Genomic DNA, 13,898 nt, shown 5'->3' with positions numbered 1-13,898 from the left:
AAAAAAAAATGTTTAAAAAATAAACAGAAATACACGGTATGTCTTACTCTAATACACACATTCATATATCTGTGTGTATGTGGATACACTAAAATGAAAATTTCACAAAGAAAAGTACCTTTATTATAAGAAGTACACTCATATTTTAATCCTATTCTATTTGTTCCCCTTTTAAAATGCTAGTTATAAACTACTAAGCTGATTTCAGAACCCACTAATGGATTACAAAGTATAATTTAAGAACACTGCTTTAGACTAATGATAAATACCACTATTCCTCCTTGCTTAGCTCAGAAAGGCAATTCAAAATACTTGGTGAAGCCCAGTTACCACGGGCAGCCCTTATTCTCAGAAGGGATTCACCTGTTTTGATCCGGTATTTGCATTTCAACAGCAGAGCTTTTCCCCAGGAAGCTCGTCCAATAAGTGGCTGCTGGTTATTGTATTGCAGATTCAGATGCCCTTATCATCTTTTTCAAACAGTTGAAGAAGAAGAAAAAAAGACCCTATGCAACGGTTTAGGTGCTGTGTTTCTGGGGTGGAATAACAGTATTGCCAAGAGACAAAGTATATCATCAGGAAATAAGCAACAGAAACTATTTGCAGAGGCAGCAGGAGTGAGAACTGTAGCAGGCGCACCCAAAAGACAAGGAATGTTGAGATGAAAATGGAGCTGGGAGAGTGCATCCCGTGAAGAGCACTTTGTTCTTCAGTGCTGTCCTGTTGTGGCTGGCAAAGTATGTCCAAGGTATGGCTTGTGGATGGAAGGGCGGCTCGCTGGCCAGATAACAGGGTGGCAATAGAAACAATCAGTAGACAACGGGCGAACAATAGACAATCCTTCAGTGCCTAGATTACTCAGAACATTCCTCTCCAGTGATTCAGCTGTAGCATTTTTTTTAAAGCGATGTCTCGCTCTGTTGCCCAGGCTGGAGGGCAGTGGCATTATCTTGGTTCACAACAGCCTCGACCTCCTGGGATCAAGAATCTTCCTGCCCCAACCTTCCAAGCAGTTGGGACTATAGGCATGTACCACCATGCTTGGCTTATTGGCTTGTTGGTTTTTTTTGGCAGTGATGGGATCTCAATTTGTTGCCCAGGCTGGTCTTTACCTCTTAGCCTCAAGAGATTCTCCTGCCTCGGCCTCCCAAAGTGTTAGGATTACAGGCATGAGCCACTGAGCCTGGCTTAGCATTGCTTTTAAGGTTGAGAATGATCCAAGGTAGAACAAGCCAGCCACATCAGAAAGACCAGGTACCTGCTTGGATGGTCTCATGCCTTTCAGGATCCCTGGAGTAAAAGCCTTGCTGCCCTCTGGCTTTCCTGGACACTCCCAAGTTCAGAACTGAATATACGTCCTATTCAATAGGACAGTACAAGCAAAGAGGCATGAACAGTGTTCTGGGGTGAAGGGGCAAGTTCGGCAAATGGTGACTTCCACACAGCCTCCAGAACCCAGCTAGGCCAGGGCGAGAGCCTGTGGGGTGCTATTTCCAGGCCCCCTGGCTCATCTAGCAAAGCCCCACATGGGCTATATCAGATGGCCTCTGCCCTTGGTTGGTCTCAAACCCTTCTTCAGGGTGTGACTGGAGGAGGGGAGGCTCTGGCTGCTTCTGAGTACTTTGGGACGCACTCTACTGAAGCTTTGAGAAGGTAAGTGGATGGCGCATCCAGGTGTTACCCTCCAGGAAGGGTCAGAGTTAACTGCTACCCAGTTCCCACACTCAACCAGAAGGAGGTAGAGTACCACGTGTCATTCTGACAAATCCCGGCTGGTGGAGAGGGTCAGAACCTTTGGTGTGAGCTGCCAGGAGGCAAGGAGATCATCTGGACTCCAGATGGTCTCTGCAGCGAGGGCAGGGCTGCCAGAGTCCGGCCTCATTGTATGAGTGGGTTTTGGTAGGACAAGGGCAGCAATGGGAGAAAATGAGGAAGAAGAAATGACAGCACTCTCGCACTTCTCTATTTTCTCCATAGTCGCTGAAAATTCCTAGCCAGAGTCATAAAATCTGGGTTCTCAAATTCCTTTCACTGCAGTATTTCTCTTCCTAAGTAGGAAGGAGGCTTTCTGCAACATTATTGGCTCTCTACAAATCTTTTTAAAGCAAAAAAAAAAAAAAAAAAAATTCTTACAGGGGTAACCAAGTCAAAACTACAAATCTTTTGTCACCTTTTATGTAGGGGAGAAGACAGTCTCCAGGGGCAGTTGGCCTGAATATACTCAGAGCCTTAATTTTGCATCAGGGTACAAGTAATGTAGAAAATTAGGAGCATTCTGTCCTCCAAAAGTGTTCACGAAGGAGGATCTGCTGAGATGACACGAGACGCATTCCCTTCACCCCGGAAAACTGTTTAATGCTTTGTGTTGTGGATAGGACTGCAATATTGCAGGGGTGTGTGTGTGTTTTCATAAATTAGAGAAAGAACAAGTTTCAGAGAGAAAGACCAGAAACTAAAGGAAACACAAATGTTGGCATAATCAGGAACCAGCTATTCCTTTTCAGGGTGGCGCTTTTAGCTCTCGGGGCCTTCTCCCCAACAGCCGTGGCTATTGGCTCTTAGCCCAGTCTCCTGAATAGTAATGCCTGTTTCTCACCTACTGGATAGAGAGGGCTCAAATATACATTTTAGGTAGCCCCCTAAAGGGAAAACCCAAGTCTGAGAAGTACGCCATCAAAGCTTTATTAAACAAAGACAATGTTTCACCATAGGAGCACACATATTGATAAACATGGAGATGAAGCTGCTGTGGCTTTCTCCTGTCCTACCTGTAAATGTACCTGGAGGGTAATAAGCCCTGAGCACATCCAATAACTCTAATAATCGAATAATAAATAAGCACACAATCAGGACACACTGTGAGAGAGTAATGCCAACAGGCTGAGGCAGCACCTCCCTGGGGCAGGGCAAAGGCAGGTTGCGACAGATCGAAGAGGAAATATTAGGATAACCCATTATAGATTATATTATGACTTTGGCATTTGTCCAGGATGTGCAGCCACAAGAAAACTCCTAAATACAGAACTAGCACATAACCACCAGCCTCCTTGGAGCCCCAGTAGAGTCTGCTGAAACCATGGTGGTGGTTTTCACGTGGGCTTCAGATAGTCCCTGGCAGCTTCAGGCCAATCGCCTTGGGTTCTTAGATCATGGCAAAATTAGATGGATTCTGACTTCAGCATTAATCAGCTTCTTCACCAGGATAAAAAGAAAATGTGTGTGGTGGGTGGGGAAGGAAATTTGGTTATCGAGTTGGAAGAATTAACATAACGGAAGGGAACTAGGAGCTACATAAAGCGTATGAATCCATTGCCATGTATAACTCATTTTTTGAAGCATCTTTTTTCTTCCTTATGACTCCTGGAGGGTTTGGCCCGGTGATTGGTACAATGTGTGAGGCTGCGTTTAAATCTGAAGCAGGGAGGATGGAGTTCCTTTACTGCAGAATGAACTATGGGGCAACGGCGAGTAGAGGAACGGTGGATGCGTGTGAGGACTTGCAGAGCTCACACTTCTTGAAGGAATGCAAGGAGGAGGCACTCTCCCAGGAGCCTCTACCAGGAATGCCATGGCCACTTTTAATAGAAACACTCAGAGCTGGCCTTTGGCCATGTTCCTTTGGGTCCTGGGAGAGGAAAACGGGCTTGGGGCCGGTAAATTGTGGTGCGTTCTATTACTATTGTTAGCATGACCTTCAGAGTAGCAACAAAGTACTAGAGTGTCATTTAGACATGGAAGACACGGTCTCTATTTCAGTCCACAGTGTAAAACAGTTCCAAGGTCACACACAAATTAATCTAACAGTTCTCTGTATTCATTTTACACACTTAGCATAGTACCCTGTAACACAGGGCCTGTGGCAAAGGTTGTGGCTGATGATTGAAGGAGAAAGGGAGGGGGAGAAAAGGAGGGGGAGGAGGGAGGAGGAGAAGGGGAAGAAGAAAGAAAAGGAGAAAAGGATCAAGAAGAACTGAGGGAGAGAAGGAGGTAGAGGAGGAGAAGGAAGAGAAGCACAGGGAGGAGGAGAGGTTGGTGATGAGGCCTTGGAATGGTGGTTGTAGTCTTTTCTGCAGAAAGGGGTAAATTAAATGATCTATACTATTCCTTGTAGCCTATGACAAACTACTTTACTTTCATGCTGGTCCCAAATTCTATAAATACTAGTATTTTACCTCTCGGTGTTGAGCCTATAATCATTGAATAATAAATACCTATTAACTGATTTTATGAATCTATTTAATGGAATGTGAGTGGAAAAACTAAGGCTGCTCCACCTCCAGGCAGCTTGTTAGCAGTGGTGTGCAAAGAGAAATTGATTAGGCAGGATCCCAGATGGAGAACCGGTCCTTGAATACTGAGCTTTTTTGATTCCATTGCTAAGTCCACCTTTTCTGCTGTGAGGGGAAGAGTAAGAAAGCATCAAAGCTATGATGTCAGAGACAACGCCTTCCTTAACAAGGGAGAATCGCACACTACCACCGAACCATTAGGAGCGTGGAAAGTTAGCTTTTGTTTCTCTTAAAGAGGTCCAACTTCTTGTTCTCTCTGTTGATGGAAGTGTGTGGATTTTGAGCGCCTGCTCATTCCGCTCATGAATGAGCACTCATGAATGAATGAATGCTCATTCATTCGTGCAATGATTCTCTGTTTAACTAGATATCTGCTAGGTGCTGTATATCATTCATGCCAAGCCAATTTAGAAATTGTTGGTGCCCTCAGGGAACTTTCAATCTAGTAAGAGTCTTAAAAGAATTTATATATCACTTCAGCACAAGGCAGGATAAGGTCAATGTCCTGAGAGAGTTGCATGGGAAAGCTAGCAGGTGCTCCAAGGTGATAGAGATGTGGCGAGAGAAGAAACCTGCCATCTCCATTGTTGTGTGATGATGGAAGAAGGAAGGAGCCCATGAGAATGCTGACCACCAGGTCCTGAAGCTGATCTGACACTGCAGGTGTATGGCCAATGTGTTGCCCCCCACCTCAACCCCCTCCTGCCCCCACCTGAACTCACTGTTTAAGAAACAGTGACTTTTGGCCCTCTGCTTTGTGTCTCAGGTTCTAAAAGTCTGAGACTACTTCAAGTACTCTTAACATTTGTGCAGTCAGGAGACTAAATCTCTGATTACAAGTCAGCAGTCCAAGAAAGGAACAGGGTAACGCGATTATATGCTGACATTTCTGCAGTGTCCAATCTGAAAAAGTGCTGGCTGTTTTCTAGCTTATCTATTCTATGAGCACTCAAGGTGAAATGTCCCAGCATTATCAAGAAATAGCATCATTTCAAGCCCTGCCATTACATACACTAAAAATATCAGGTCTCAGGGTCTGCAAAGAGGAGGAAAAGAAATCAACTGTCCTCACTGAAACATGCACACATGCCCGCGTGTGCACGCGCGCGTACACACACACAGTTTCTCAGTACTACCTTTGTTTATATTACTGACTTTTTTTTTTTTTTTTTTTTTTTTTTTTTTTGTCATTAGCCCCAGAACCTTCTTGATGAATTTAGGTTAACAAATCTCAAAGAGATGCTGTTTTTATGACAACATGGTGGCAGGGCCTCTCCTAGAATTAACCGGCTGCCTTCACTCACTATAGTAGGTGATCCAGACTCTTTACAAGGAGCTGTCTGGTACTGGTATCTGTGAGCATTTTCTTTTTTACAAAAGACAAGGAAAACCAATCTGAGAGGTTACCATCAACGTTGATGCTAAAATGCCAGCAGGAGGTGAAAAATAACAGATAATGCTGAGAACAATTTTCCTCCCTGGATGCCCTCACGGACCTCAAGGAAACCTAGCATCTGCCCTTCTAATCAGAGAAAGGAGGTCATAGGACAGCAAGCAATTAATACCTAAGAAAAGCACTTTCACTTTGGGAGGCCAAGGTGGCCAGATCGCGAGGTCAGGAGTTTGAGACCAGCCTGACCAACATGGTGAAACCCCGTCTCTACTAAAAATACAAAAATTAGCTTGGTGTGGTGGCATGCACCTGTAATTCCAGCTACTCAGGAGGCTGAGGCAGGAGAATCTCTTGAACCAGGGAAGCGGAGGTTGCGGTGAGCCGAGATCATGCCACTGCACTCTAGCCTGGGCGACAGAGTGAGACTCTGTCTCAGAAAAACAAAAAAAAAAAAAAAGAAAAAAGAAAAGAAAAGCACTTTCCCCTATTTTTTAAAACATACACATAAGAGTAAATTCAATGGAGAAAAATTAAAAATACAGATAAGGAAAAAGATAAAAACAACCAGCCAAATTTCTACTAGCCAGAGAAAGTCATTCTAAATATTTTGGTATATATCAATCAAAACCTGTGTGTGGGTTTTAATGAAATTATTTTTATATATAGTATTTTATGACCTAATTTCCTTTGCATATAAATGTTAACAGAAAAACCTTAGCCAAATTAAATTCAACAGAGTTTAACTGAGCACAGAACAATTCATGAATTGGGCAGCCTCCTGAGCCAGAGTGAGCTCAGGGAGACTCTAGTGCAGCCCCACAGTGGAAGATTTATGGATGGAAAAAGAAAAGTGACAGACAGAAAACTGAAGTGATGTACAGAAACAGCCAGACTGCTTATGGCTTGGTGTTTGCCTTATTTGAACATGGTTTGAATAGTTGGCCCCCTTTTTTGATTGGCTAAAAGTTGGTGATTGACACAAAAGTAAGTTGCAGTCTGTTTACAACCCCATATAGGTTATAGTTCACTATGTAGAGAAAAACCTTTAGGCTGAATTTAAAATATGTAAGGAGGCAGCTTTAGGCTAAACTTGATTTAATGTATATATACATACATTCATTATATTCCTATCTGCAGGAATTCTGCCTGCAAGCAGACACACACTTGTATATCATCATTTTATCATTTTTAACGGTTATATAATATTCTATTCTCAAGATGAATTGTCATTCATTTATTCAATCCTGCATATTATTGGGCATTTAGGTTGCTTGCAGCTTTCCACAATTAAAAGAATACTCTAATGAGTATCCTTGTATATATATTTTGCTTTCTTGTCCATCATTTTTTCTAGGATAAATTTCTTAGAGTAGAATTGCTAGGTACATACACATTTTTGAAGCACTTGCTATATATTTTCAAAGTGTATTCCAGGAATATTGTTCTCATTTACACTTTTAGCAACAGAGTCTAAGAGAACCTCTTTCCCTAGACCCACGAGAGGCACCTTTTAAAATGCTGGGTATCATCTTTGCCCTTGGACTTCCAACCAGGACATGCGGCTTTTCTGACAGCAGGTTACAGAAAGTGCTCTGCACCTCTCATGTGCACCAAACAAAGAAAGATGGGCAAGCAGCCATAAACTGGGGGAATAACTGAGATGGGCTGTCAGGACCTGGTGAAATTTTGCTCCAGAGAAACAAAGAGAGAAAAGAGCAAGGTGTCATCCTCAGAGATTCAGGGCTCAGTTCTCTTTCCTTTTTTTCTGTCTTAAAAGGAAGCAATACCTTGAGTTTACAGAGTATCACCCTTCTAAGAAAATCAAATCACCCCAGCAAGCTCTCGGCTTTCAATCCTTTTCCAGATTCAAGTACAATAAAAACTCATGCACTTTTATGTAGATGACTGAAGCAAATCTTCCTGCTACTGTATTCAGCGTAGGTCTGATGGTCTACTTCACTACGGCTGGCCTAATGGCAGAGTGGAGGGGGAGACTCTGGTCCCGAGTCCAGTGGTCCCTTTAGATATCTTCCTTTTTCATTTAATATGTAAGATATTGGCATGAATATCTATGAACCCCCAAATCTGTGGAAGAAGTTGCCTTTTTGACATTATTCTCGGTATCAAACTTTTGTTGTCCTTTGTTTTATTTCCTCCTAAGGAAGCACAAATAAAGAAAATCTAAGGTCTGGCCCCAACTACTCTATGCCATTAACGACATCAATAGGACCCTATTCATTGTGTGAGTGAGTTATTAGGGTCACGGTTACTGACTTCACAGAGGGTTTATGTGAGATGAGAATTTTTGATGTTTAGACAGTGCTTTATGGGGCCCTGTGATGGTTATTTTTAAGTGTCAACCTGGCCAGTACCCAGATATTTGGTCAAACACCAGTCTAGATGTTTCTGTGAAAGTATTTTTCTTTATGAGATTAACATCAGTAGACTTTGAGTAAAGCAGATTATCCTCTTTAATGTGGATGGGCCTCATCCAGTCAGTTGAAGGCCCTAGTAGAAAAAGACTAATCTCCCTTGAAGAAGAGGGAATTTGGCCTACAGACAGCCTTCGGACTTGAACCACATAATTGGCTGTTCCCTAGGTTTCTAGCCTGCCAGCCCCATCTGCAGATTTTGCACTTGCCAGCCTCCACAACTGCATGAGCCAATTCCTTAACTCTCTCTCTCTTTCTCCCCACAAACCCTTCTCTATCCATCTATCTGTTGGTTCTATTTCTCTGAAGATACCTAACACAGGTCCAGTGCCAATTTGTAACAGAGCATCCTGGTCAGGGTTTTACCTCACCTAAACTTACTTTTAAGTCCAGGAAGCAAGCACAGGTGAATTCCATTCCTTCCTCTGCTCCAGTGAGAATGATAATCCTAGCAATGTCCCAGACACCGCACCTAAGTCACTGCCCAACACCACGAGGATGGCCTCAGCTCCCCCTGTCTATAGAAGCGGAAAGACCCCAGCGGGTGGGCTCCCTGCCTCTAGCCTCATATGTGTGACTATGAACAGCTCTGAGCTCAGGGTTCAGATTCAGGTTCCCTTGACTTGCCTGATTCCCAAGTTCAGGTTTTGTTCCCTATGCCATCCTGCCTTGCTGTAAAGTGGTTTGGCATTTGAAAACATATTCAGTCCCAACTGGGCACCAGCAGGACTCTAAATGCTCTTACTTGTGAGTGAGTGAAAACCACCCAAAGACTCTTTCAGGTTCTGAACACACTAAATGAGGTTCCGAGGGAGACTCAGAACAATATTCCTGGAATACACTTTGAAAATATATAGCAAATGCTTCAAAAATGTGTATGTACCTAGCGATTCTACTCTAAGAAATTTATCTTAAAAAATTACAGACAAGAAAACAAAATACATATACAAGGATTCTTATTAGGGTATTCTTTTCATTGTGAAAAGCTGCATGTAACCTCAATATCTGTGTTAGGACTCTGTTTCTCCAGTGTAGGAATATTTAGATGCTCAGCCTCTCCACACTGATTGTTTCCATGTCTCTCTCTTCTTGCCCAGCTCTGATCCTTCTCTAGGGCCTGTTACAGGTAGAACTGGCCTCTGCCCTGCCTAGAGAGCCCTTGACCCAGCTTCACAGGTTCCCAGTGGCCGTCTCAGGGCTGCCTTCTGGAGGGGATCCTGTTGGCTACTCTCTCCTTTGGGTGAAATTTCTTTAGCACCCTCTCATAATCTCTCGCTCCCTCCTTGCTGCCGCTTTCTTCTGACTTCATCCTCTTCCTTTGCAGGTAGAAAGATTTGTAGGCAAGAGCCAAGGGGAGGAGAGAAGGAGGAGAAGGGGAGGAGAGAAGGAGGAGGAGGAGGAGGAGGAGGAGGAGGAAGACCAATGCTATTTCTTTCCTCTCTTCTTCCCTCTCAAGTCCAGGCAAAGTAAAAGCATAATAAGCATCTTTCAACCATGTGAATAGATGCCGCGGCAACTGTCACAGAGAAACATCAATGTGTTGTAGCACTCAAGGGGATAAAGCTGTAAGGAAGCCTGTCCACCACTGTTTGGAGACGTGGAAGGGAAAATGACAACATGACAAGAGCCCCTAGGCTCCCATTCGGTTCTAGGAGGATTATAATATGAAAAACACCATTTGCCTTTCATTGTTGACACATCAAGCGCTGGGGAGTAGGCTCACCCAGAAAGTGTTTGCTGTTTTATCATATTCTTTCCCATTTCCCTAGGAAAAATTTACAGAATCATCTGCCTCTTTATTCCCACAGTTTCCCCCTCCCACCGCCTTCCTTGTTGCCAGAAGCAGCTGCTGTTGCCTTGGCAACGTTACAGAATAAACTTGTTGCTCGTGGACCATCTGTACCCAACCGGGCTGTGTGGAGGCTGTTTGCCTCCTTTGCTTGTTATCTACCAAAAATCAGACTTCCTAGCTCAGCTGCTGACCGTCCTGAACAGTTCTATGAGGGCTAACTGAACTTCTCATTCCCATCTCAGAGCCAGAAGGTGAGCCCTGATTCATTCCCTCGGATTCAGATCTTTCCCACAAGACCCCTGGTAAAATACATGCCTGTTACCAGGGAGACGGGACCCATCGACACATGACAATCCAATGGGATTAGTCAATTTTCTTGTAGAAAATAGAATCTCAATGGATGAAAGCATAGATGGGCCATCATGTGAAAAAAAGAGTGTTTTAAAATTGTATGATTCTTACTGATTTTTTAAAACCGAGTTATCTATTTCTCCTTATTAGAAAAGGGATATAATACCGTGATTACAAAAATAATATTTGCTTCTTAAAACAGATTTTAAAAATAATTTTTTTAAATTGCCAATAATCCTGCTACCTGAAGACAATGACTGTTACTACATTTGTATTTTTTTCTTTCATACTGTACAGCATACTTCTTTTTTAAAAAAGATGAACTTTTTTATAAATACAATTTTATATCCTAATTTTCCTAACTTAATATATGTTGGACTTTTTTGCACATTATGAAGATCATGTAAACATGATTTCTTTCTCTTCCCTCCCCATCTCTCTCTCTTTGCAATGTGTTCCTTATTTGTTAAAAAAGTGGGTCAGTCTTCCCGTAGGGTTCCTTACAATCTGGATTTTGCTAGTTGGATTTTCATGCTGTCATTGCTAATGTTCCTCTGTCCCCTATACTTGCTAAAAAATGGTAACTAAATCTAAAGGTTGGATCAGATTCACATTTGGTACTTTGGCAAGCATACTTTATAAGTGGGATGATAAGTTTCCCGGGAGACACACGGTACCTGGTTGTCTGTCTCTGTGTGGTCAGCAGCCATTGAGGGTCACTGCCCAGAACCACTATTTCATTAGGAATCTCAAAAAGTATTCTCATCTGACCATTATTTCTTCATTTATTAACTGGAATGCTGCTGCAAGAGAAAACTTCTCACTAATGATTTGATTATACTAAGGAGCCGTTCATACAAGAAAGGCAGGATAAATGCTCAATTTATTCCCTTTGTTTGCCAGTTATCAAAACAATGAATGAATTAAGTGCCACACATAATCCAAAGCAAGCTAGGTTTTAAGTATCATTATGAATACAAGGACTTAAACATGTTTGATGTGTTTTAATCCATTGCAGCTGTCATTTTAATGATGCTCCAAAATTGTCCCATCTTCAGCAAGTAAGAACCTCTTCATGATCACTTCTGAGTCTTTCACAAGACCCTAGTATTTTTTCCCTTGTCTTTTTAAATTGCTTCCTTACTTTCTGTGGTGATGGGATGCTCCAGGCTCATCTAGTACATGTTCTGCTCCAGACACCTAGAACTAGCCACTTCTTCAAAGATAACTAGTTTGTTTGTTGTTGGGAAAATTTACATGGAAACCACAATCTGTGTTCTTTTTTTTTTTTTTGAGACAGGGTCTCACTCTGTCACCCAGGTATGAGTGCAGTGTACAATGACACGGTCTCCACTCACTGCAACCTCCGCCTTCCAGGATCAAGCGATCCTCCTAACTCAGTGTCCTGAGTACCTAGGACTACAGTCATACACCACCACGTCCATCTAGTTTTCTTTATTTTTGGTAGAGATGGGGTTTCGCCGTGCTGCCCAGGCTGGTCTCAAACTCCTGAGCTCAAAGATCCACCCCACCTCAGCCTCCCAGATTACAGGTGTGAGCTGGGATTACAGGTGTGAGACACCATGCCTGGCCCTACAGTACTCATTTTTAAAAGTCTTTTCAGTAGACAGAACTAAGTAACATATCTTCTTCTCCTTCTCCTCCTTCCCTTTTTCCTTCCCCTTTCCCTCCCTTTTTCTCTTCTCCTTCTCCTCCATCTCCTTTACCTCTGCTCCACCTCCTCCACCTCCTTAACATAAAATACATCACTGCAATCATTGCAATTCAAATTCAAGACTACAGTATATGTATTTCTCACTTCATGCATCTTATACCTGTAACTTCTTTCTTTCAATGACACCAACATAATTACTCATTTGCTTCATCAACAGTACACACACATCAAATTACTCCAAAACTTGGTGACTTGCCACAAAGACAAACACTAATTATATTACAGTTTCCATACATCCCTAAGTCATAAGGCTGCATGACTCTGGAACAAGGTCTCTCATAAGACTGCAGATAAAATATTGGCCAGAGCCGCAGTCATCTGAAAGCTTGACTGGTGCTGGGAGATCTGCTCCCACCGGGGCATATTCACATGGCTGGTGAGTTGATGCTGAGTTGATGCTGGCATTGACAGAAGACGTCGGCTGCCCTTCACATGGCCTCTTACACAGCTGCAAAAGGGTCCTTATAGCATGATGTCTGGCTTCCCCCAGAGTAAGTGATCCTAGGGAGCAAGATGTAAGTGGCAATGCCTTTGATTGTCTAGCTTCAGAAATCACACATTTTTGTGTCTATCACTTTCTGTTGTTATAAGTGAGTCATTATGTCTGGCTTACTTTCAAAGGGAAGGAATTCATCTCTTCCTGTTGAAAGGGGAATGTTAAAGAATTTGCAGACCTATTTCTTCCTACCCTCTGGCTGCAACTTACTTACATTTCTCCCACATGCAATATACACACACCACTTCCAAAGATCCCCAAAATCTTATTCCTTTACAGCACCACCTCACAGTCTAGGATCTTGTTATCTAAGTCAGATCCAAGCATGGCAGAGACTCCTCAACTTCCTTGAATTCAGCTCCTTGAGTACAGTTTCTCACAATCTGAGGACCTGTGATCTAAAGAGAAAAGTTATCTGCCACCTGCTCTCCAACATACACTTAATACAATCGTAGCACAAACACAGGATGACTGCTATAGACTCACCCCGTTCAAAACAGGAGAGACCAGGAGACACAGGAGGCAGGAGAACCACTTGAACCCAGGAGGCAGAGGCTGCAGGAGTCCCTGACCCACAGCAATTCTGAAATCCATCAGGGCAAATGTTGGAAGTTCCTTAATTAGAACACAAGACCTGAGAATGAGTTTCCATAGCTCCCAGCTCCCATATCTGAGCCCTTGGTTCTACCCATTAGGTCATTCATTCTTTTCCATGAAAGGTAGCCTATGTTCTCTGCTGAATAGTTTTCTGATCTTGCTTCTTGCCGGTAGAAACTTGAGGGTTCAAAGGCCTCTTTCAATTTTATATGGATTATGCAAGCTTTCAGTCCAAGCTCCTGACATTTCTGCCAATTTACTTCTCTTAAAAACTTCATGGATCTCCTGTTATTCTTTTTTTTTTTTTGGAAGTCTTTATTTTCCTTTAAAAAAATTTTTTTTTAATTTTACTTTAAGTTCTGGGATACACATGCAGAATGTGCAGGTTTGTTACATAGATATAATGGGCCATGGTGGTTTGCTGCACCTATCAACCTGTCATCTAGGTTTTAAACCACACATGCATTAGGTATTTGTCCTAATGCTCTCCCTACCCTTGCCCCCAACCCCTTGACAGGCCCCAGTGTGTGATGTTCCCCTCCCTGTGTCCATGTGTTCTCATTGCTCGACTCCCACTTATGAGTGAGAACATGTGGTGTTGGTTTTTTTGTTCCTGTGTTAGTTTGCTGAGAATGATAGTTTCCAGCTCCATCCATGTCCCTGCAAGGACATGAACTCATTCTTTTTTATGGCTGCAGATCTCCTATGATTCTTATTGTAGCCTACTCAGATTAAACACAACCACAAGCCTCTCCAGAATAAACTCCTCTCAACCTTGGGCTTCCACTAAAAGCCTTTTCAAGGTCCTTTATG

This window comes from Papio anubis, chromosome 15, assembly GCF_008728515.1.
Source record: "Papio anubis isolate 15944 chromosome 15, Panubis1.0, whole genome shotgun sequence".
Lineage (NCBI taxonomy): Eukaryota > Metazoa > Chordata > Mammalia > Primates > Cercopithecidae > Papio > Papio anubis.
Note: the sequence above shows the minus strand (reverse complement) of the source record.